Genomic DNA, 25,649 nt, shown 5'->3' with positions numbered 1-25,649 from the left:
TAAGGTCCTTGTAAATGAAGATCTATCTCACCATCTTTCTCGCTCTTACTAATTTGTTAACGCGATTAGGACCTCGCACAAGTCGCTTCCCTTTTGCGAACTCTGGTTGGACCACACAGAAATAGATTGTGCGTCAAGTCCAACCTAAGTCCACAAACACAATTTGGCGCCCACTGTTTACAAGCCACTGTCCTGCGTCCTACGCCTTTTTTTTCAGTAAAATGTATGAAAATGAACACGAAGTCAAAACCCCACGTAGGAGTGAGGCCGGAAAAGCAAGGATCCCCGCCGTCCAGCCTTGGTATGGGGTGTGGGAGAGACTCCAAGACGATCCCCACTCCCCGCCACCCCCACGCTACTTGTGCTACTTTCCGCTCCATCGCGTGCTTCCACAACCGGCCTCACTCGGCGCAGAGGGGCAGGATCCCGATTTCGTGTCTGTCTCGGTCCGGAGGTGCAGCGGGGACGCGAGGCAGCGGCGCCGGGGGCACCGGGAGCAGGTCCAGGCTGCGCCCCGCCCATCCCACCGCCCCGGCTCTCGGCCACCCAATCAGGGCGCGGCTCGGGCGCGCGCCGCGGCCAATCAGGAGCGGCGGGAGCGGCGCCAGGAGCCGGCGGGCGCGGAGCGAGCCTAGAGAGTCGGGAGCAGGCGGCGGCGCTGCGGCCGCGAGGGAGGGCAGCGAGAGCGGCGGGGCCGGGCGAGGTTCCCCCGGCCAGCCCTGCTGGCTCTACCGCGGCGGCGTTCCGGCCGACACTTGGGAGCCTGCAGGCGGCGTCGCAGGTAACAGCGCCCGCGTCCCGCGGTGGAGGCGAGCGTGCCCGGCCGGTGGGGCTCCGCAGGTGGAGCGAGCGAGGGGTGGGGGCGGGGGCGGGCCGCCCGCGAGGTCCTAGCGCCGCGGGTGCTGCCCCTCGCCCCGCGGGCCCTGCCCCTCGCCCCGCGGGCCCCCACACCTCCGCGCGTTCCTCGGTCGGAGCCCCGGGGAGGCGCGACATTTCCACCAGCCCGCGGCGTCGAGGGGTGGGAGGGGGTGAGGTGAGCCCGCCCAAGGTGGGCGAAGTGGGGGGGTGTCGTGGAAGACACCTGCGAACCCCTCACCCCTACGCGGACACTATTTGAGGACGGGTGTCTTCCCTGAAATGTGAGTCCCCGCGACATCTTTATTGGCCCGAGTGGGGAGGCGACAACAGGTGTCCCTGGGGACGGTGCCTCCCCCCCCCCCCCCCCGCGTGAAATCCCGGCCTTGGCGTTCCGCCCCACCTTCGGGGTGTCCGGAGACAGGACCCCTGCCTGGCCTCTCAGGCGCGCTGCCCGCTGGACAGCGCCCAGAGGCAGCCTGGACCCGGCAGACCCGGGCTTTGGATGGAGTTTCCTACGCGCGTTGCCAAGCAATTTGCTGGACACCCGCCTCTTGCTGGGTGAAGAAGAGTTGAAGATGAGAGATAGAGAGAGAGAGACCGAGAGAGAGGGAAAGAGAGAGAGAGAGAAAGAGAATGTGTTAAGTGCATGTGTTGTCCCTACTGAAAGGAGCTCCCTAAGGGCTGTGGGTGAATCATTAACTGTCGTCTTGTGCAGCTACTGGCCTCTGAAAGGGAGAGACACCCTTTCTCTCAGGCAGATCCTTCATGCTCTGTGTGCCTCACTCTCCTCATCTGTAAGGTGGCGATAAGTGATTTCACCTGCTCGATAGCTTCCTTTCGAGGATTGAATAAACCAATGCCCGAAAAACACAGAGCGCAATGCTAATACCCAGTAAATGCTGGCTCTTATTTGTTATACGAAGTGGATGGTCTTTTAAAGAGTAAATCAGATGTGTCCTAACGGGCCCAGTGACCATTTGGAGCTCTGAACAGCTTTCTAAACTCAAAGGGGAAAAATGCTATTATTAATGTTTCTGATGGTATCATTTAAAGGTAATACATCCTTTGAGGGATTAAAAAAAAAACTCCATTGGAATGGTGAAAGAGATAAATGGATTCCAATTAGTAACTGAGAAAAACTTTGTAACCTTGAAAAAATTGTTATGAGTGTCGTGTGAGAAGAATATCTTGGTACTTTGTTGACTGCTCATCTTTGATTGGTATGGCTGATGGGGGAGGATTTGAAGGTTCTTATACTTTCCAGTCCTCCCTTAGACAAGTTTAAAGAGTGGGAAAGGAGGAGAAAAACAAATAAAAAGCCCAACCGCACAACAAAGAGCCAGCAGCTCATAGAAACCTAAAATTGCCCTTCCCACTTTAGGCAGTTATTCCCGTGTCTGACCGGGGTGGTCTGGTGCAGTTCTTTGCCACTGTGTCACTTTTCTATCCTTGTTCTTTTCCTTGTTCATTTACCGAAAAATATCAATATGTAGCTGACTTACTTGGAATTCTGAACCCTCTGCTCCTTAATATCCTATCCTGTGACAAACCCAAAAGGACCTTTCCTAAGGTTCCCGAGGCAGTGTCAGTGGGAGTCTGCCTGGCTTAGCACACCACACTACCTGGGAAAGGTACAGACAAAATGCTTCAGTTCTGCAAGCACCCCAGTGCTTTTGCCAAGAGCCTTCGAATAAATCCATCCACTTAGAGGAAGTGATTATCTTCTCAGGGGGTAAGAAGCCCACTTCCAGATGCAAGTCTTTCAAGTGTCAAATTAATTCCACAACCTTTTAAGTTGTTGATAAGTAGACTTTTACTCTCTCCACCAAAATGGGATGATCTGAAAGCTTGCTGATGGAGGAGGGAGGGAGGTGTGTGGGGCACGAGAAAGATTGCTGAACTCAGAGCCAGACCCGCACTCGGTGAAAACTGTTTCTGTGGCTGGGAAACGTAGACAAGTTGCCTTGCTTTTCTGAGCCAAAGTCTCCCACTCTGTAAAATGACGGCTCATTTTTTTTTTTTTTTTAAGAGGAGTTGTTCTAAAGATGGTGCTAATGAATGCAAAGTTCCAAGGACACAATTACAGGTCTGTAGCATCCAAAGGGGATCCTACAGGTAGGAGTCGATCAGTTATACTTAGGAACGAAAAAAGACTTGATTGAGGGGATAACACCTGAGCTGAGTGTAGAATGATGAGCAAATCTCTTATGCAGATAGGATTGAGGTGGGATTGGAAGGAAAGGTAGAGCAGAGGAGAAAGACATTCCAGACAGAGGGAATATGGGGGATCAAATGTGCCATAATGGTCAGTTTAAGCAAAATAACAAATAACCCCAAATCTCAGTGACTTACAGGGCTTATTTCTCACTTATGCTGCAAGTCCAGTGCAGGTCAGTTATGGTTCTGCTCCTTATCTGTTTTCATTCTGAGACACACACTCCCCCCACCGAGGCTTAAGAAACAGCCTCTTTTTGGGACAATACTGATCTTATTTATGGGAATGGGAAAAAAGAGAACATGATAAAACAAAAGTATGGCACTTAATATCTGCTCAGAAGTAGCAGCAGACATCACTTCAACTCTTATGCTCTTGGCCAAGGTAAGCCACATAGCCAAACCCCATGTCAGTGGGATGGGGAAATACGAGCCTCCTGCAGACAGTGAGGTATGGCTGAGTAGGAGGGAAAGTGCAGAAGGAAACGGCCAGGGAGGTGGCCCAGAGGCAGATGATGAAGGGCCCTGGGTCCTGTGCCAGAGGTTTGGAACTTTATCTTATGGGCAAGGAGCAACCACTGAAGGGTTTTTAAGTTGGGGTTTGACATGGTCAGATTTTTCAGGCCAAGCACATGTCTCTAGTGGAAATGTGGGGAGAAGACTGAAATAGGTGAGATTAAAAATGAGAGATGGTAAGGGCCCGAACGAATTCAGCAGCCTTAAATCTCCCTCACTATCTGTCACATGACTTGAGATTCCACTGCTAGAAAATTACTCCCTTCTTTGTAAGTCCTCTCCTAAAATGCACATGCTCTCTCATCTTTTTTTTTTTTTTTAAAGATTTTATTTATTTATTTAACAGAGAGAGAGCACAAGTAGGGGAGCGGCAGGCAGAGGGAGAGGGAGAAGCAGCCTCCCCACTGAGCAGGGAGCCTGATGTGAGGCTCGATCCCAGGACTCTGGGATCATGACCTGAGCCGAAGGCAGACGCTTAACCGACTGAGCCACCCAGGTGCCCCCATGCTCTCTCATCTTAATGTCATCTAAAGCTGCGGTTCTCAAACTCTAGTGTGCCTCAGAATCACCCGGAGCCCTTGAGAAAACATAGATTTGTGGATCCCACCCCTAGAGTTCCTTAATCAGTAGGTCTGGGGTGGCACCTGGGGATTAGCATTTCTGACAAGCGCTCAGGTGATGCTGATGCTGCCAGTCCAAAGTCCACACTTGGAAAACCACAGTGCTAAAGGGAGAAATTAAGATGTGGTTGAGGAAAAGGCCTGAATAGCAGGGCCTAATGGAAGGAGGAGGAGTCTGGAAGGTCCCAGCATTCTCCATTTGGCAGATTTGCTGAAGGCTGGCAGTGACAGTGGGGTCTGTAAGAGTGACTGAGTCTCTAGGTTTTTATTACATTGCGGATGTAATTCTCACCCAGAGGAAATGAAAGAAGCTTGGATTCACAGAAGAAGCATATAAGTGCTACTTTATCTCCTCCCTTTGTAATTCTGCCCTGATTACTCCCTGGCCCCCCCCACCCCCACCACTGGTGAGCACACACCCTTTTGTCTGTCTCGAGACCTCTCACTCAAGTCTGTCAGCGTACATCAGTCCTGATCCATCACACTTCTGCTCATCTCAGCTTTAATTTCTTCTGGAACTGGGGTTTGCCCACTGGGTGGACATTTGGCTGAATTTTTAAATAGTCAGACCAAGAAATTTCTTGCTTCACTTGAGGTCATCTTCATGAATAAACATCTGTACCATATGATCATGCAAAGTGTGATCAACCTTCCCAAGATAAATAACCCCCTGAGAACTCAAGATGTCCATAGTTTAGCTTATACTCATGGGTGGAGCAGGTCGCAACAATGACTCACCGCTCCTGTAATGAGAGAGTATTCCAAGAGTGGACGTGAAGGAGAAAATATGTTGGCATGTACAACATGACACAAGAAATAAAACACAGTGAGGGTTTGTTTTCTTTGTCACTCTATTTTTCTCAATTCTGGATGTGGAAGAAGTGTTAACTCTGCCAGGGTCCTGATAATCAGTGACATGCCTGCCCACACTATGTGAATACATGACATACTTTCAGAGTCAGCATTTTGAGTGCTGGCCAGCAGGTTACAGTATTTGTTTCGAGGTAGTATGAGAGTATTTGTTTCGAGGTGGTATGAGAGTAATAGTCTGGGCCAAATGCCGCACATTGGGGTGTGGATAGACTGTACTAGGAAGTACATGAGCATGAAATTTGTATCAAGTAAGAAATGTCAGGGTGGCCCTGGACTATAAAATGAGATGTGAATAATATTTGAAAAGACCCTTTCCCTAATTGTGATTTGACAAACCACACTTACAAGGTGTGCTTTCTGAAACAGCAGAATGCCCGAGGATTCTGCACACCTCCAGAGGTGGATGAGAAAGTTTGGAGCCATGACCTATAGCCAGGAGGCCTGAGGCCATCTCTGCTGGCCTGTTTCCTCGCCAGGTAATTTTGGAAAAGCCAGTTGTTCCACTTCCTCCTGTGGACTTGGCCTCCCCTTGGTCAGCTCTGCAGTGAAACTCTGTAGCTCCCTCGATCTCAGGTCTCCAGGAAGCTTGGTCTAAAGTTGCAAAAGAAGGGCGCCTGGGTGGCTCAGTTGGTTAAGCGACTGCCTTCGGCTCAGGTCATGATCCTGGAGTCCTGGGATCGAGTCCTGCATCGGGCTCCCTGCTTAGCAGGGAGTCTGCTTCTCCCTCTGACCCTCCTCCCTCTCATGCTCTCTGTCTCTCATTCTCTCTCTCTCAAATAAATAAATAAAATCTTTAAAAAAAAAAAAAATAAATAAATAAATAAATAAATAAAGTTGCAAAAGATGTAGCAGACCAAACCCCAGGCCCGCGTGAGAGTCAGTGAGGGAAAGGGACACTTAAACTAGCCAGGAGGGATCTAAAATGCTGAGCATATTCTTTAGAAAGTGTTACTTTCCCCCATGGAAAAGCATTTATCTGGCAATTTGATATTTAAGAAAAATACACATTAAACCACTACATAAATAGTATCCTCTCTCTGTTTATGTTGAATAAATGTTAAATGTGTCATATATATTATCTCACAACTCTAGCAGTGTCAAGAGGTAGATTTCTTGTGCTATCGCTGGTTTTCTGAAATGCGATTAATGAGAAACAGTTGGCCAAAAATCTATAGACAGATAATAGAAGGGCAGGATTGAAAACTCAAAGTTCCTTGAGTTTTTTTGTTCATTGTGCACACCTCCACTGGCCTCAGCTGGCCTCAGACTAACCCCGACTTGTGCTCTGAGGTGGCTTCACTAACAGGTAAGGGAAGGTTAATGTTCTTTGTGCAGTGTCCTCATAATGAGTGTGAAGCTACTTTGCAGATTGCTAATGGCCCAGTAAAATCTTTTGAAGGCAGCTTCATGGGAATGGCATTGGGCATCTTCTGGGTACAAGGCTCTGGGGAAGATGTTAGGAATTCAGAGAAGTGTAATGCTTATTCTTTCGACACAGCCTCTGATCTGAGGGAGAAAGGGCATAATGTTTATACAGAATTAGTAGTCAGATAACAGTGAGATCAATAGTATAATCAAAGGGGGCACCACATACTGTGAACTCAGAGACGAGGAATCTTTCTGAGGTTGTGCTGGGCTGGGAAGGTTCATAGAGGAGCAGTCACGCTTGATTGGAGGTAGAAATAGGGTTTCGGTGGGCACAGTGGGTTTTAGGGAATGGGCCCCGGCGAACTGTGGCTCTGATAGTCTGTACGAGCTTGTCCAGGTCTGTGGCTAGACTTCTGTGTCTGGAGTGACGGAGTCAAGTAGGAGAGGACAGGGAGGTCTGAGGTAGACCACTTCTTAAAGTCTTCCTTTTTTGACTGCCATGTGATCGTCTAATTCTAATGTTCTGATGGCTCGTATTACATCCTGAAAAATGAAGCCATTTGGTGATTTGTGAGCAGATGAGTAACTCTGGACTCTACTTTGAGCTCTTAACATGTTCATTTTATTAATAGGAAAGCACTATGGAGCTAAGGATGTCAAACCTCTTTATAAATAAAATCTAATCCCGTCATAAACTCTGTCAGACTGGCACGCAGTTGGTTGGTCTCACTCTGCTTGCAAAATGACCTGGGAAGGTCAAGCAACTTGTTTCAAGTCATGCAGGAATCCCCTGGCACATCTGTGTGCACTGGACCCACCTCCCCGGATTTTTGGTGGTGTCCCGCTTAAGTTGCTTCACAGATATTCATAAGAATGGGGGCACTAAGCACTCGGAGCCCCTTCCATCTAATTAGGACTTTCTCCATCTACTCTTATGTCCCACGGGGGCTCTCGGCTGGCACCCCAAAGACCCTCGTTGATTTTAATTTGGGGATGGGATAATTACACACCCTTCTCTTTCAGGCTGAACCCCGGCTCTCACCGAAAGAGGTGCCATTTTCGTGCTGTGGGTCTGTGCACACACACCATCTGAACAAACTGGCCTTCTCAGCACTTTCTGGGCCAAATGCCAGCCAGAGTAGCAGGACTATCAGTGGCTTTCAATCTGCCCGAACTTTGAAGTGAGACACCAGACCCTTGCCAGCCTGATAAAAAATCACTCCGTTGGTTACCCTTTGAAGTTAGCTAATTGCTTAAAAAAAAAATAAAGTGAGATGCTTTAAATGAAAACAGATTTTATTCCTCTGTTTGCTTTAGAAACTAAATATATTTGTCTCTCTTGACTTGAGTTTTTAAAGGAGAAAGATTGTAATACCATAGTTAAGTGGATAAGGCTAGGGTGATCCACAGCCGGTGAGCTTTTTCGTTTGTACGTTATTTAAACGTGTGAACCAGAGCTGTCAGAAATACAGTTTTATTTGTGTATTTTCCCACCTTTGGCCAAATATAAAGTATTAATTTTTTTCTACATCACTCCTTGTCCTTACATTTCCTTCCACTTAAGACTCTAAATAGTCGAAGGGTATGAACAACTTTTATTAGTGAAATTATCAAAATCACTCTCAGTAGCCACCATTCATCGAGTTTTGCTATGTTCCAGGTCTTCTGCTAGCGTTTTACTCCACATTATCTCACTTAATTTCCGCCTCAACTCTGTGAGGTCGGGAATTAGTAGTACCGGGGGTTAAGTAACTGTCAGAGGTTGTCGTGAAGATAGGGCTTTGACCCCACCGCAACCTCCTAATTCTAGAAGCTGTGCGCTTCGTCACTATTGTATCTGGAAACTAAAGGAAAAGTGCTCTAAAGAGTTAACAGGGGCAGTCCATGCACTCTGAGCACACCCACAGAGATCCTGCTAGAAGGAAAACCGTCCTTGTTTTTGCTGTCAGTTCACATTGTCAGCAGGGCTGTTGACACACACGTGCTTCTCTTCTACCTACTTCTTTCTCCTTAATAAATTTGGTATGAGAGTCACATCTATAAGGGGGGGGGGGAGTGTTGGGAGGATCCATTTGAGTAAATTCAGCACATCCCAGGCACTCACCTGCAGCCTAATTGGCCCAGTAGCCTCCACAGCAGCCCCCCTGCCTCAGCTGCACCATCCATCACACTCAGGGGCCCTGGAGCCCTCCTGCTCTGCTGTTGGTCGGTGTTCAGTTCCTGACCCCTGAGCAGGCCTTGGGGAGGCAGTTCCAAGGAGACAGAGTCATTTGCTGTCACATACTAGATTCCGCTGGGTGACCTGGCTGGTCACAGCACAGTGCTGGGGGGGGGGGGGACTTTGGTCCCTTGTCATTTGGTTACCACTTTCCATTGAAGAGGACAGAGAATGCCAGGAACTTGGCAGAGGTGGGCCCCAGCCATAAGAAAGCAAAGTAGGTTCATTTCTGCACTTCCAGGGGGACAAGTCTGTTTCATGGATGGAGCGTGGTGAGTGGTTAAGAGGACAGACTCCAGAGCCAGACTGTCCAGGTTTGAACTGTGTGGTCTTGGGCAAGCTGTTTAACTTCCCAGTGTCTTAGTTTCCTTATCTATGGAAAGGAGATAATAACGGTGCTTGCTTCAGAGAGTTCTTAGGAGGATTAGATGAATTCATTAGTTGTAAAGCACTTTGAGAGCAATGTCTGGGAGATAGGAAGTGTTACATAAGTGTTTTATCAAGTAGCCCATAAAAAGTGGTAGGTGAACATCATTGTACATTGGTAGCCCGCGCTGTGATGGATGAAGTTCACCTAACTGCTTTAGGAGAGATGCTCCTGGCAGGTCGTACACAAACGATGTCTTATCTCATGTATTAGGGGAGCTTGCCATCTTAAGCATGGGAGAAATCTGTTTGCACAGTGTCTTTTTGTAAAATGAACATGAGAAAAACCGTGTAGGAGGAAGAGGGAGGTCCAGGATGACTTGATGTTTTTGTCACTCAGGGCCATGGCAAAGATGGAGCTGCCATCGTGTTGGATGGGGAAGGCTTCTGGATGAGCAGCTTTGGAGGGAAAGTAGCTATTCAGTTATGGAGACGTGACTTTTGAGAGGCCTATTAAACATGGAAGTGAAGGTGCTCAGTGGGCATCAGAGTCAGGGGAGAAGTCAGGGCTGGAAACATCTGTGTGGGGGTCCCTGGCTGGAAATGGGAGCTAAAGCCACGAAAGGATTAAAGCAGACCTAAGAGGAGATGGGGCCGTGGGGCTGAACCTGGGGGCATTCTAGCTCCAGTGGAAAAGTCAAGCCAGCTCTCCTTTTCCGGTTTGTTCTTTTCTTCATTCTCTAGTGTGAAATGAACTATGATGCTGGCGTTTTCCTTTGGAGAGTTTATTGCTTGAGCTCTGTCATGCTTGGACTTCAGAGTCAATAGACTAGGGTCAGATACAACTTGACCTCTTCCTCCCCTTGTGCCCTTGGGCAAGCGCCTTATCATCTGAGTCTCAGTTTCCTTATCTGGAGATGGGAAATGGTAGTAAAAATGCCCATTTCAGAGGTTTGGGGGCTCAGTGAGTGCAGCTATATCAATGTGATGAAGCTGTTAATCGTTTTATCACAGTAAAATTCTCACTGTTCGTGCCGTCGTGTTGGAAGTGAGGAGTGGTGACAGCTCACCACTTTTAAAGCCCTTTGCATTTCCCCTGAACTGAAAACCACATTTCAATTTAACCCATACTGCTATTTTTTTTTTTGTTCTTATTAAAAGTAAAAGAGGTCAAGAAGATACTGCAATAAATTCTGCACACATATGTCAGCCTTGTATGCTTTCTCTGTAATTGAAACACCGCATCCAGAAATCAAGTCTGGCCCGTGGATGCGGCAGTTGGTATGTGAATCACAGATACACAAGCATTCAGAGACCCGAAAACTGAAACACAGAAAAAATGGATATCCTGGCAATGACAGCTTTTCAGTATCATATACGCTAACCTCATGTGTGCTCTTTGCCACTGCAAGCCAGGTGAGAAGGCTCTCGCTTTTCTCTACTAAACTGACCCTTCCTTACTGTTTTAGATTCCAGTTTTATACTTGATTGGAAAATGCATCCAAGGCCTTAATTTCACTCAGCAAATAATATGATTCTGGATCTGCTTTTTAAAAAGTCTCCCTCTCAGAGCGAAATAAGAATCCAGAGGCAGGGAGAATCAAATTCTGAAGTCTTCCTCTGGATTCTCTAATTAGCATGTCTGCTGTGTTTGCATTTATGGGTTTATATGCTTTGAACTTGTGGCTTTTCTGTTTTGCAAGAGTTACCGTCAGTGAGACATCCACCAGAAGACATATAACTATTAGTGGTGGCAGGACCAAATACACATAACGGTGTGGTTGGTTTCTAAATCCCTGCTAGAATTTTTGAGAAAACTTCTCCAGATGGAGGTGGGTGGTATGAGGACTGAAGCAGAAAAAGTAATAGGAAAGAGCTTCCAGTGATTAAATTTTTCTTTCCAGTCTTTCAGGTTGAGGAAGTGAAGAGAATAGGCATAAACGGTGGGAAATTTCCATCAACTTGGAAAAAACAATAGAATAAATAATTCTTGGCCACGAGGTGAGAGCTCAGAGAGTCACAAGGTCAAAGATCCTGTCCCATTTGTCTGTGGTGACAAGCACCCCCCCAAAAAAAGGAACGCCTCACCTTAAACAATGAAGTGTCCCTGGGAAGCTGAAAAAGGTACATGCAAAGGGAATTTTTATAAATCACATCATTTCAGAAGTTCAGCAATAGTTATACTTTTTTATATTTCCCAAGTTTTCTTTAGTGAGAGTGTATTCCTTTCATAATAAAATATACATTAGAAAAATAGATGCAAAAAAGGGAAATTCACCAGGAGCGTGGAGGTGGGTGAGTTGTCACCATTTAAATGTGCCGAGTGGGTTGCATTTTTATAATGAAGATTATTTTGTCCTAGAAGTTGTAACACGTCCTAACTTATCTGCTCTCTAAATTTAACAATCTCCGAAAAAGTACGGGGTGTCGACAGTACCTGTCACCCATCGAAACCCAAGACCCTCGCTAGGAAAGCAGAGCCAGCCCTCAGTCAGCAGACAGTTACTCGCCTCTTGCACCGTGCCAAGCCCACCCAGGGTGGCCACCTTCCTGTCCCCCGCCCCCGTCAGCAGTCATGAACTAGGGATGTTTCTCGTTTGTAAGGGGGCCCGCTGCGTGAGGATCATGTCACAGTCAGCCTGGGGCCCTGCCGTAGCTGCTCCCCGAGAGGCCTGACTTTTAGCGTTGGGCTGGGTTGTTTTGGTTTATGTGCCTGTGGTCTGTTTTGTTGGGGGGGGAGCTGGAGGGGAGGGATTCTTAGAAAAGGGAAGGAGATATCCTCTGCATTACTGAAAACGGAAATAAGGAATTATCAGTTCAGGGTCAGTGGAAGCCACAGCGCCTGGCTTCCTTCTGCTGTGCTCTTCTGGAATGATTTGGTTTTGTTTTGAACAGTCTGAAAGTGACAGGAGCTAGATAAATTTTTCTAGGGTGGAGCTTTCCACAGGGAGCCCAAGAACCCCCTAGGGGATTCGTGGAGGGAACTTGGGCAAAGGTGTCTGTGAAGCACCCGAAATTGTAAATATGTTGCATGTATGTGTATTTACTTGGACATGAGGGTCTCTGGCTTAAATGATACTTCAAACACATCCAGAGATCCATACTCTTTTTTTTTTTTTTTTTTTTTTAATTAAGAGCAGTTCTAGGGGGAGACGTTCAAGTTTTAATTGTACATCTTGGCCTTGACCCAAACTAGAGAACTGTTTCTAACATGTGTATGACACGTGTATGTAGTGGGAGTATTGGTGTCAGTGTGAAAACAACTTAGGCGCACCCACAGAGGCCCGCACTATAGCAAGGGGAGGAAGGTTTCACTTCTTCAAGTGCTGGAGAGCTGGAAGTCCAGAAATGCACGCTCCCTGCATTTCTATCTAATGCCTCCCATTCCCCTTTTCAGCTGTCCTTGAGCTCACGTACAGCTGCCCTAACTCTCTGTCACCTGAAGACTTTGCTTGTTGAAGTTAACACAGTATCTCTTTTACCTGGTCTTCCTCTGGGTTCTAAGTAAACCAGGTTGATTTTGCAACAGAAGGTTGGATTTGGTGCAGGCCTTCATGATGGTGACAGGAGGAGGCATGCTCAGTGACCTCTCCGATGTCTGTTTATCTCATGCCCTGCGTGTGTATGTTGACCTTCACACCCTTCTTGTTTCACCTCCCGTTGTACATTCTCTCTAGGTGACCTACTCCAAACCCATGGCTACCAGTGACCTTTCAATCTGTGTTATTAATACTTATTTTTCTTCTTCTGAGTTCTTGATCTGTTTAACAGACCCTAAGACATCTCAGTGTGGTTGTCCCACAGGCCCATCAAACTCACTGGGTTTAAAACTGAACTCCTCATATCCTACCACCCCTCAATCATTCCTCCCCATGAAGTCCTTCTGAAGGATGGTGAATGTCCAGAAAAGTATCCAGTTTTCTAAAGATCTTTTTCTTTTCCATTTTTTTTTTTTTGAAGATTTTATTTATTTGAGAGAGAGAGAGCACAAGCAGGGTGAAGGGCAGAGGGAGAAGCAGACTCCCCACTGAGCAGGGAGCCCAATGCAGGACGCGATCCCGGGACTCCGGGATCATGACTTGAGCCGAAGGCAGACGCTTAACCGACTGAGCCACCCAGGCGCCCCACTAGTCTTTTTCATCCACTTACTACATCACTACTCCCTCAACCTAAATGAGCTTCAAATAGACTTTATTCCCATGTCTTGATGATCTTTCATTTTCAATGGCTCATAAAAAACATCTTTCCTTTTTATCCCTCATCTTGCCATGCCTCATCACTGTGATTACAAGCTGGTCTTCCCACCCTCCTGTCTGTCTTCCTCATTGCTTCCAGAATGATCTTTCTAAAATACATTGAATCATATCATTTCCTCGTTTAAAATTGTTTAATTGATCTCCATTACCCTATGACAAAACCCAACCTTCTTGGCATGGCTCACAAGGCCCTGTCTGACCTGATTCCTCATCTTTCCAGCCTTTTGCCTTACTATTCTCCAGGCTTATTTCTTCAGTCAGACTGAGCTGCTTGTAGTTTAGAAAATACAACATGCTTTCATTCATCTCATAGACTTTGTATGAACATATCACGTTTTATTATAGCCATTTTACGTGGGGGAACTTATTAAAAACTGTTACACTTCAAGTTTCTAAGTCATGTACAAAACACTCTAGCTCTGCATCACCCCCATCCTGGCTTCCTGCCCCATTCCTAATACCGCTCCTGAATCTCAGGCAATCCCTGAACATAAAATTCATTTCTTAGACTCATCTTCGCCTCATGCCATGTCTTATTCTTATCTTCAGATCCTACCCCATCTCTGATACATACATACTCCAGGGGTTGGGGTCAGTAATGAGTGATGTTCAAGAATGGAGCTGAGGGGGAAGGTCTGGGGATGAATATAAGAGACAAGGATGTCTGTTGCACATACTTTTCGGTACCCAAACTGGTTTTGTATGGTAATGTCACTGTTTAAACATGGCTAAGTCGAATGTCACCCTCTAGTTAACCATGATGCATTGTCTTGTTCTGTTGTTACTGATGCCATACTGCTTGGAATCTCCTTTTTCGCTGCCCCCAGCTAATTTCTGTTCATCTTTCAAGCCCCTGCCCAGGTACCACCTTCCCTCAGTTTTCTTCACTGACCCCAAGATGGGCTAGGTGCCGCTCCTCTCTGTGCTCATGGCACTGTTGGATTCTCCTGGGGTACCCTGATCACACCGTATTGTGATTATCTGTTTAATTTGCCTATCTCCCTCTCCAAGGCAAGGTCTGAGTCTCACTCCTCTGTCTCTAGAATTTCACTAGAACATGCCTAGCAACAGGAGATGCTGAAGAAATCTTACGGAATGAACGAAAAAGGTGTGAACGGATGATGTCTTGTGGCAGTGAGAATTCTAAGAACCTGCAGAAGCTCCATGAGCACAAATAACCCACAGTCCAACATTTATTAGGTCATCTCTTCCATTTTCTGTGTATGTGGGATTGCATACCAGTACTGGTTCCTGGCGAGATTTAACCTTCCTTTGTTGGTCACCTCTTGGGCACCACCTCAAATCCTCTTAGCCCCACTTGCCTCTGGGTTTCCTTGGTGACGGGCTCTGCTGGACTATACCATCCTACCATCCAAGGCCATGTTGGGCTTACTCCCACCACTTTTGGACTCAGTCGAAGCATCACCCTGTAGGGTGTGGGATCTGGCTTTCCCATCTGCTGCTGAAGGAGCCAGACAGTACACCCCAAAAGTATGGGGGAAGTTGGGTCACCATGGAATGAACTTTGGCCCAGTGGGGAACAAGAAACAGGCAGGACGTGGCAGATACTTTCTCTCAGAGCACTGCTCCCTTTGATGGAAACTTTTGGGAGGCTGCAGTCTCTACCAGCCTCTCTGGGGGTGTCTAATATGACCAGTGAGAAGTTTTGTTTCTTGTGAAGGCATGACTGGTCCCGTGCCATTTTATATTTGATTTCACTGTCTCATTTCTTTTTCTAACTCTAGCTTCCCTGGGATTGCCATAGAGCACTGGCCTAGAAGCTTGGTCTCAGGCTGTGACGTCTAAGGAGCCCAGCCTAAGACATTCAAACCTACCACTATTTCCTTAGAGAAATAGGGGCCAGTAAAGGTGGAAGAAGAGGGAGGAGCACTATAGGACAGGTGGTCTCTAGTGTATGGATCTGACAGGCCTTAGCTGGGAGTCTGAGCCTTCAGCCATGTACCCCCTGCCCTCTCTTCCCATGCAGCATTGACTGCCCTCATTTAGGGGAACAGGGCAGATGGGTCCATTAGTAGTAAAAGATCCATCATTTGGAACCTGTGGATCTGGTCCCTGTGTAGGCTGGCCATCTGTTTCATGATTTCCTATTTTTAAAAATCTTTCTAATTAAAAAAAAAAAAAAATCATAGGTCTTTATATGTCATTTATGTAGCAGAATATTATACAGCTGAGAAAATTGATCCTGTGAGGATGTGTGATATATTCTGGGTTTAAAGCCGAGCTTCACCACTTACTGCTTGTGTAGCTTTGAGAAAGTTAGCTGATCCAAGCTTCAGTTTCTTCCTCTGGAAGTGGGCGTTAACAATAGCACTCTCACAGAGCGGTTGCAAAGATCAGCTGAGATAATGCACAGAAGGCCGTCAGCACAGGGCCGTGCAGAGTAAGCTGGCAAAAGCTATTTGCTGGAGTTATTACTATTCTGTCTTTAAAGTACAACTTGAGAGTGATAGAGAGTTAATCTCTGTATGGGAAACAAATGTAAGGTGATATTTTTTAGCCCTTAAAGGTTTGATTGGGTTTCCAAGAGGTGCTTTTTTGGTAAATGTCAGGCCAGTTTTAATCTTGCTAAAACAGGTGGGAAGGCATGCTGAATAAACCCTTCCACAGAAGCAGTGTTTACCTGCTAGGTATTTAATTTTGTTGGACATGTGAGAGTCACATACAGTTTGAGACTAGTTAAATCTATTTCCCGTCTTTCAAGTATTTTCAAGGTTGCAAATGAATTTATATTAATTCCAAATTAATAAATATGTGGAAACAAAAATGGAAAGGTTTTACAACTTTGCTGTGGTCATTCAGAGAATTTGTGGCAGGGGAGATCCCAGGAAATAGCCTCTTGTTCCTTCTCTGAGGTGAGCTTCAGTTTGTGCCAGGTGAAAGGAAAAGTGCTTCCTCCATAGAAACTTGTAATGGGGATTAACAATGTGTGCACTGGTGATTTTTTGCCTTCCTGTACAAAGTTGTATTAAGAGTCATTAAACTTTAAACTGTAATCACAGTATATTATTAACTCTTTACAATGGGGCTTCGAGTCTAGCTGCTTTACTCTGTTCCACAAATGCTTGTTGCTTTCCTTCTGTATCGTTGGCCCTGAGCTTTGGTAATACGGTGACAAAGGGCATAGACCATCCCTCAAGGAGCTAACACTCCAGTTAATCTTCTTAAGGGTCAGCAGTGACCATGCAAGCCCCGTAATGTCTCTCCACAACATTGGACACTAGAGAAACATACCTTCTTGAGAGTTCTCTTGCTTTCATGACCCCAGAGGCCTCTGGTTTTCCTCTTAATTCTCTGCCATCTAGCTCTGTCCCTTTGGGCGTCCCCATTTTTCCTTCTCACTTCTTTGTTTCCCCATAGGTAGGCACACTACAGGACTCAGCCATTTTCTTTTGTCTGTCTTTTTCTTCCTCTGTTGATAACCCTGTTCCTTCCCTTGGCTTCATGTATCATCTTTTGGATGTGTGTGTGTGTGTGTGTGTGTGTGTGTGTCTCAAATCTAACTTTCTACCCCTGATTTTTCTCTAGGCCCCAGATCTGCATTTCCTATATCCACCCTTTTGTTTCACAGTCCTTGAATGTCAGGATATCCCCAATTAAAACTCACTGCCCACCTCCACTCCCAATTAACTCCATGCTCCTCCTTTCCTTAGGATATTTCCCGCCCGTCTCTGCCCTCAGTTCGGCTGCCATCCCCCTGATCACCCAGGCGTCATTGTATTTCCTTTCGCTGTGGTTTCTTTTGTTCTGTTGAATGAAGAATAAGCTCAAGGATTCTTATTGCTGTAAGCATTACTTCCATCTTCTTTCCCAGTCAGGGTTCTCTTCTGAGCATTTGAGATTTTCCTGCTCTTTTTTAAGTGTGGATGAGTGGCAGAAAGACGTGTGCGGGGCTCCAGGAGCAGCATTCCCATAAAGAGGCACTGTTCCTGTTGCCTTGTACGTACGTGAATGGCGCCTCCCAGAGTTGTGCAGCGTGGCGCTTCAGGGGTGTTAGAGTGCCAGGGGATGGAGTGCTGGTGAGGGCTTCTGGAGGTTGGGGGGAGGGATGCTGAAGGGTGGAGTGGCGGGGAAAGAGTTAAGGGGAGTTGGCAGTGCAGCCCAGGAGGAAAGTTATTTCTATGAAAGAGGGAAATATGGGGAAATAGTTTTTCTCTCTTCCTCTACCTGACAGAATAAAGCTCTGTGTTTTTCTAGGTAAATCTGTACTGAGCTGACTTCATTTAGAGCCACCCACCAAGCTTGAGATCGGTGGCTTAGACCTTGGTTTTCCTCTCATTCTAGTTCTTCTTGATATGGGGAGCATTGGCAGGAATTTCTAAAATGAAGGTTCCATGTTGCTGCCGCTGCACCGATACATTGGGATAATCCCAGATTCTCTTGTGACAACTGGACTCTTTTAGATCTGGTTTCCATATGGCCCAAAGGGGTTGGTCACAGCGCTGGTCCCACTGTTGCCCCGTTTGCTGAAACAGCCCAGATGACTGGGCCACACCAGCAGCAGGAGAACTGTGGGGCCGTGGTGTCTACCGTTTGAGGACCCTAGCCGCACCTGTCCAGGCAAGCTGCTGTCTTCAGCTGCATTGGTTGCGCCATGCACCCTCCACGGACGCTGCTCACGTAGATGATCATGCACATGGAGTCCCACAGTGGTCCCGTGTGACGTCCCTGCCTCCTGTACCTCCTCTCGTTAGGCATTTCCAGGCCAACTAATGCCTCGCAGCCAGCTGGTCGGGCCATTTCCTGTGTCAGACTGAAGCTCACACCACTACTTCCTTTTTTCCCCAAATTTCTAGGGTCTCCCCCTTCCTTCCACTTTCACTTCCTGAATGCCATGACCACAGGCATGAAATCAGCAAGTTCTTACCTTGTCTCTCTGCCAGGCTAACTCCTACTCATCCTTAGTAGAAATAATAATGGTAATAGATAACATTAATGAGATGCTTATTTTTTCTTAAAGATTTATTTATTTATTTTAGAGAGAGTGCACGCACGTGTGTGAGCAAGGGGGGAGGGGCAAAGGGAGAGGGAGGGAGAGAATCTTCAGCAGACTCCCTGCTGAGTATGGAGCCCTACTTGGGGCTCGATCTCAAGACCCCAAGATCATGACCTGGGCTGAAATCAAAAGTTGGATGCCCAGTCAACGGGGCCACCCAGTCACCCCAATGGGATGCTTATTATTCCCTGCACTGAAAGTCTCACGTCCAGCATCTTTTTTCATCTTCATAGGACTCTCTGAAACTATTAAGTAAAATTCAGGTTTAGAGAGTTTGAAACATTCTCATGATTATAATTAACAATGAGGGGCTTGGCCTGCTTGACTGCAAACAGAGCTTGTGCTCTGAATCAGTGTGCAATTCATCTTCCTAAAACCCACCTTGGATATAGCCTCTTCTAGGAAGCCTCCCTAGGCTCCTCCACCCCTGTGACCTTTGGTCATCCTCCATAGTAACCCATGCTGTCATTCAAGTTCAGGGCCTCTTAGAGGTGGTGGAGAGAAACCTATGTTCCTTCCTTTTTCTGTGGTTCCCAATATATTAAAGACTGAGGAAGTTCCAAGACAGGGTCAGAAAATATTTTGACTTTTCTTGTGTATTTGCCTTTAACTAAATTAAAGCCTTTAATACATATTCATACACAGAAACCCACAATGAAATATAGTTTTGCTATACACAGGATAATTATAGGAGTTACAAATCATGTTCATTGAACTCTTCAGGCAGAGTAGTTTGGTAATGGGACATGAATTGAAGGTTGTAGGAGGCACCTCTTTCAATTGTTGCAGTATATTCCTGTGACTAAATGTGTGCTTCCATTTTTAATCATATTAAAGTCCTTGGGTCGCCTGGGTGGCTCAGTCGGTTAAGCATCCAACTCAGGTCTTGATCTCAGGGTTGTGAGTTCAAGCCCTGTATTAGGCTCCACTTAAAAAAAGGATAATATTAAAATCCTTCACGAGTCTGGGGCCGTGGGCTGATTGGCCTCTCTGGCTTCTGTAATATCTATTTCTCTATCCCTGAAACTAGCACAGAGTTGGGGCTGACACATTGTAGGCTCTCCGTTCTTGTTGGTTGACTGAATGAATGAGCCAATGATCGTTAGAGAACAGTCTGAGAATTTAGAATGATTTGGGTTGGAATCCCAGCACTACCATTTACTAGCGCTGTGACCTTGTGCAAGTTACTTAATCTCTCTGTTCTCAGCTTTTGTCCTCTCTAAAGTGTTGATATTACTAATAGCACCTACCTCAGAAGGTCAGTTGGAGGAACAAAGGGGATGATGTGCCTCATCTATGGGATGACAGAAGTGAGCTTGCGCATGAAGAGTGCTTGGGGACAGGGTGGGGGAGGTAGGAGATGGGTCTGTGGGCATCGTTGTTAATAAAGGGAGAGCCGCTACAGCTGCTGCCCTGCGCTGTGCCTCTCCCTCCCCGGCCGGCCATGCAGAAGAATGACTGGTGGCCCCAGGGGAGTTGCCAGAGCACCTGACTTTGTTTTCGGGGCCCTCACCCTTTCCCCATTCTGTTGCTTGATTGACAACAATGTGCAGACCTTACTTTTGGAATAATGCTGCAATCGCTTGACTACTCTCACCCACATTGTCTCACTTAATAATTATTCAGAATTGTAAAATTGCCTGTGGTTTCAGGAAATTCCTGCCTTTGTTATAACATGTCTGGTACCTGCCCCTCTCCTGCCGACAGAGTTAGCACTGAGGATATTTGCTCCTGAATTTACTGAGTTCTTTAGCAGCATTTTCATTTTTTTTTTTCTCCAAGCCTGGGATTCAGAGCATCTCTCATGGAGAATGCTCCGTTCCAAACTCTTTTTCTGTTTCCACGAGGCCAGGTAGAGAATGGTCTGGTTGGTCTGGGACCTCTGCCTCCCACATGTCCATGTATTGAAGAGCAGAGCATGGCAGCACTCCCTAACTTGGGCTCCCTCCTCTTTTCTGTCCAGTTGGAGTCACAAGGTCCTGGGCTCTGAGTGGAGCTTCATGGTGTGTCTCCACACTGCCCATGCATACGAGAACATCAGCCACCCTCCTCTTTGGCTACAGTTTCTCTCTGGATGACCTGATCCATTCTGTGTAATGATGACTTTCCAATTTCTATCGCTAGCCCTGAGCTCCAGATTTGCATGTTGAAGTACACAGTTGACCTCTCTCTTGGATGTCTAATAAGCATCCCAAATGCATCATATTTAAAAAGAAATATTTATTTTACCTGTAGATTCTGACTCCTTCCCTCAACCCAATCAATGGCAGTACCATCCAACCCAGTCCTCAACTAGAATCCAGGAGTTACTATTCCACTCTTGCTCTCCCTACATATGGTATCCATTAGAAACTTGGAGACCCTGCTTCCAACATCTCAGATATGCTTCATTCTCTCCATCTTCGTTGCCCCCATCCTGATTCTGGCCACTGTAATTTTTTTTTTTGATAAATGAAACTACTTTTGTTTTCAGTTACAGTGTACTAAGTCACATTAGTTTTATGATATCTTTATTACCCTGTACATTTATAATCAGTAGTAAGAGAGTTCTTAATGCTTTGACAAAAAGTTTTAAAGATCACAAAACAATCATATTTTTCCCTTTGATTATGAAAATTGCTTTGCATACTTTCAACTAACATGGTCATTTTTTAAGAAAAAAAATTTTTTTTTTTTAAAGATTTTATTTATGTATTTGATCGAGAGAGACACAGCGAGAGAGGGAACACAAGCAAGGGGAGTAGGAGAGGGAGAAGCAGGCTTCCTGCAGAGCAGGGAACCCGATGTGGGGCTCGATCCCAGGACCCTGAGATCATGACCTGAGCTGAAGGCAGATGCTTAATGACTGAGCCACCCAGATGCCCCAAGAAAAATTTTTAAAAACTGTGTTCCAATACATAGAAAATTTACCATCTTAACCATTTTTAAGTGTTTTTTAAGTTCAGTGGCATTAAATACATTCATGTTGTTGGGCAACCATCCCTACCATCTATTTCCATAACTCTTTTCATCTTTTGGAACTGAAATTCTTTACCCATGAAACACTACCTCCCCACTCTCCCCACCCCTACCCACTTCAGCCCCCAGCAGCCACCATTCTACTGTTTCTGTGAATGTGACTACTCTAGGGACCTCATATAAGTGGAATCATATGGTATTTGTCCTTTTGTGACAGACTTATTTCATTTAGCCTATGTCCTCAAGGTTCATCCACATTGTAGCAGCATTTCCTTCCTTTTGAAGGTTGAATAATATTCTTTTGTATGTAGATAGCACATTTGTTTATCCATAACCCCAGGGATAGGCACTTGAATTGTTTTAGGCTGCCGTACCTTTCTTTTTTTTTTTTTTTTTTTTTAAAGATTTATTTATTTTAGAGAGAGAGAGAGAGTGTGTGTGTGTGTGTGTGAGTGGGGAGAAGGGCAAAGGGAGAGAGAGAATCTCAAGCAGACTCCCCACTGAGTGTGGAGCACAACGACATGGAGCTTGATCTCATGACCCTGAGATCATGACCTGAGCTGAAACCAAGAGTTGGATGCTCAACCAACTGCGCCACGCAGGCGCCCCTTCAGGCTGCCATCATCTTTCATCTCAACTGTATGACAGCTTCCTAACTGTTCTTTCCACTTCTACTCTTTCGTCTTCCCATCTGTTCTCCACTCAGCTTCTGAAAAGGCGCATTAAATTTTGTTGTTCTTTAAATCCTTCATTGACTTCTCATCGTGCTTAGCATAAAATCTGAACATCTTAGTTTGGCTTGCAAGATCCTATATTCCTAAAAACGAACTGCCTTTACAACCTTATCTTAGGCTCCTTGCTCACTCTACTCCCAGTTCAAGGTTTTTCTTGTTTGTTTGTTTCTATCTCAGACTCTGCCTTTGGTTCCCTCTACCTTGAATACTTTCTACTTCCTGTCCAGTCATGGTTGGCTTCTTCTCATCCTTGAGGTAGTAATTACATGTCACCTCTTCAGAGAGATCTTCTTCTATCACCCTAATAACTAAGATCCCTTCTTATTCCTTGTCTTAACCCTGTACTGATTTGTAGGTATTTTACTTGTTTATAGCTAACTTGTTTCATCCTTGTTTTCCCCTCTTGGATATAAGCCCCTTGAAGGCTTATCTATTTCATATTTATCTCATTTACTTTTTGTATCCTGAACATCTAGCAGGTGTTTGCTAACAATTTAGTGGATGAATTAATAAATATCCTATTTAAAAAGAAAAGTTTGAGAGGCGATTCCACAATCTGTTCTACTTCTTCTTGCCTTCCTTTTTGCTCACTCTCCCCTCATCCAGCCTTTAATACATTCTAAAATGTTAACATCCCTTGTTGTTAGGAAGAGTCATTGGTATGATATCATCATTACTGCACCAGTAAACTGGTTGAATGTTCATTAGCCTCCTGATATTCAAAGGAAAGGTACCCAAAATTGTTCTTTAATTTTTTATATTAAAATGATCACCCTTCCAGCCTTGCCCCCATGTCTCTGGAAAGACAAGCTAATTTTGTAGTGGTCTAAGTAACTAAGGAAGAAAAGGACATTAAACTTTTTGGAGAGAGAAATCCTATGTAGTATGTTCCAAAGTGCTACATGTGTAATTTTGTGTTCTTTTGCTGTTTGTATTATTTTTAATTTATTTCCTACTAGGGATAATAGTTAATGTCAGTTGAAGTTCAGTCCCTTACCCATACTGGGAAGTTATTTTTAAAAGACTTGTCCCTCAAGATTTTGAGCTCTAGAATAAATTCTCCCATTTTTAAACTATGAAGCTGGCATGGGATGGGTGGGTCCTCTATCCACAGTATCACAAAGTTGAAATTAAGGATTGGCCCACTGTGTGCTCACTTGGAACTGAGTCTTCTCCAACTTATGCTTGTGGTTGGCAGGATTCAGTTCCTTGTGGCTTTAGGATTGTAGTCACCCTGTGGTCATCTCTGTCTCAGTAATGGAGACCTTTCCTCTCACACTTTGAATTTCTCTGACTACTTTTGCTACCAGTGAGAGAAAACTCTGCTTTTAGTCACCCCAGTATGTGGAGATCATATGGGGGTCATCTTAAAATTCTTCACAGTTAATCTAGAATTGCACCCATCTTTATGTATCAGAAAACCTTATTACAGTAGTTTAAACAATATCTTTTTCACATAATAAATATAGAGATGAATGATTATTGATACTGGCTCAGTGGCTCAGTGACTGTGATTCTCTTGTCCTTTTCATTTGTGGTTGCAGTGTGATTATCATAGCTCCAGCCATCACAACCATATTCAAGATAGGAAAAAAAGAGAAAGGGAGAAGGATCGGGGCTGCGTGAGCATTATGTCTACTTCATGGAGACATGCAATGCAAAGCAAGACAAAACAAAGACCAAAACACTCTCAGAACTTTAGTTCTCGTCATACCTCTATCTGTGTCTCATTGACCAGAATTTGATCAGGTGGCTACCGCTAGGTGCAAGGGAGTGGGAAAGCAGGAATAGAAATTTTTTGTGACTGGCTTAACCAGTAATGACCCATCCCCTGGTGCTGGATGAGGAGAAGAAATGGATATTGCGTATCCAGCTAACATAACTGTTATACCTATTTTCTGAAAGGCAGAATGTGGTGTAGTGGAAAGAGTATAGAAGTTAGAGTCAGGAGACTTGTGATCCTGTCCCAACTCTGTCATGGTTCACTGGGTGACCTTAGGTTAGTCAAGCAACCTCCCTGAGTCAGTATATGTATCTATCAAATGAGAGAAATATCTGCTTTACTTATCTTAGGGTTATTGTAAGAATGAATTGACATAATCCATGAAGTTCTGTGCATCCTGGAAATATATACTACTAGTAATTTTTGGTTTTTGGTATAAAAATAAGAGTATTTCTTTGATTTCAAGAAATGTGTGTGTGTGTGTGTGTGTGTGTGTGTGTGTATGTGTATACACACACAAATATACATATTTAAAAATATTTTATAATCTCTAAGATGAGATGCATATTACAATCTATGGCATCTTAGTTTCAGTGAAATATAATAATATTTTGTTTAGCTTCTTGGAAAGTCTTAGGGTTATGCCTAGGAATATGGCCACCATTGGGACCCGCAAGATTCCTATAGACTCCTAGGCAACTGAGAGTCTTATGATGGAACATCTAAAGTGATAGACCTATGGCTCTAAAATACAGATGGAAAGAAATTATCCATACCAACTCCTTACTTTCATACAGGCAAAATATTAGTATTCCTATTCCAAATATGAAACTAAAGTGAGCTGAGTTTACCAAGATGGAGTAAGCCAGGACCTCCTAAGAGTTTGAGGTATTAGAAAGTCTTCTGCAAACCTTAAAGGGTGACTTCCTGCCAGGGTTATTCATTACATTCTGAATGTAACACACTGTTCAGGCACCTGGGAACGTCCTTCAGGGTCACTGCCTCAGGAATGCACCAAAGATCAGATACAGCCTGTTTTTTAGGCCAGGCATGACTTAGAGACTTGATTCTGAATGTGGAGCCATAGAGTTCTTTAATAACACAGCTATCAGGATTGTTTATTTTGAAGAAAAATCACATAATAAAATATTTGTAATTATAACCTTGAGATACACATATATGCATGCATGTAAATATATATATATATTTATATGTGTATATTTGTGTATGTGTGTATGTGTATATAATACACAAATAATGACTTTAGAGGGGACAAAAAACAAACATGTAGGGATGGGGAATTATGGTGTATGTGATTGAAAGAGAAATAGTGGGGAGTTGGTTCACAGAGAATCATGGATACATACTGATGTTGGTTGAAATAATGATATATATTCCTTTTGGAGTTCTTATGTATGGTTGACTTGAGGCTAGGGTGTTCATTTTATTCAACAACTTCCAGGGGAAAAGGAGTGATCAGTCTTTTCTTTTTTAGTTTTTAAAGAATAATATATTTAAATGAAAGAAAAAATGGTAAAAAGATAGTAGAAGCATACAACCAAAGCTACTTACCTTTTCCTTTTGGGAACATCAAAGCACCTGTTAATTAAAATGTGTGTGTGTGTGTGTATGTTTGTATGTGTGTGTTTTTTCTCCAGTGTTCAGATTCTGTTAAAATGAACTCTGTTCTCTCCTAAAGGAAAAGACTTGAGAAGAAGGAAGAGAAGCAGTGTTCCAGGTCTTGAATCTGATATAGGTCTTTGTCATAGGGCAATTGTGCCTTCCGGGCTTGTGAAGTTGTGAAACAAGTGGCATGGTTACTTTAACTTCATGATTAAATCTTTGTGATTTCTTTAGCCCACTGTGACAGAGGTCTCAGAGTACAAAACCATGCTGGATATTATTTTGTATCATACATTGCAAATTCTGAG

At 44.8% G+C, this 25,649-nt stretch overlaps 1 protein-coding gene across 2 annotated transcripts in view; it reads left to right on the top strand.

Moving 5' to 3' along the window:
* The first annotated feature begins 646 nt into the window (after positions 1–646).
* Positions 647–25,649, top strand: part of STON2 (stonin 2) — a 143,033-nt gene continuing 118,030 nt past the window's right edge. For both annotated transcript variants that reach the window (XM_078054059.1, XM_078054058.1), the window contains exon 1: positions 647–781. The gene's annotated coding sequence lies outside the window, so the exon portion shown is untranslated. The remainder of the gene's footprint in view (positions 782–25,649) is intronic.

This window comes from Halichoerus grypus, chromosome 8 (genome assembly GCF_964656455.1).
Source record: "Halichoerus grypus chromosome 8, mHalGry1.hap1.1, whole genome shotgun sequence".
In the NCBI taxonomy this organism is placed as follows: domain Eukaryota; kingdom Metazoa; phylum Chordata; class Mammalia; order Carnivora; family Phocidae; genus Halichoerus; species Halichoerus grypus.
This window is presented reverse-complemented; position numbering and strand designations above follow the sequence as displayed.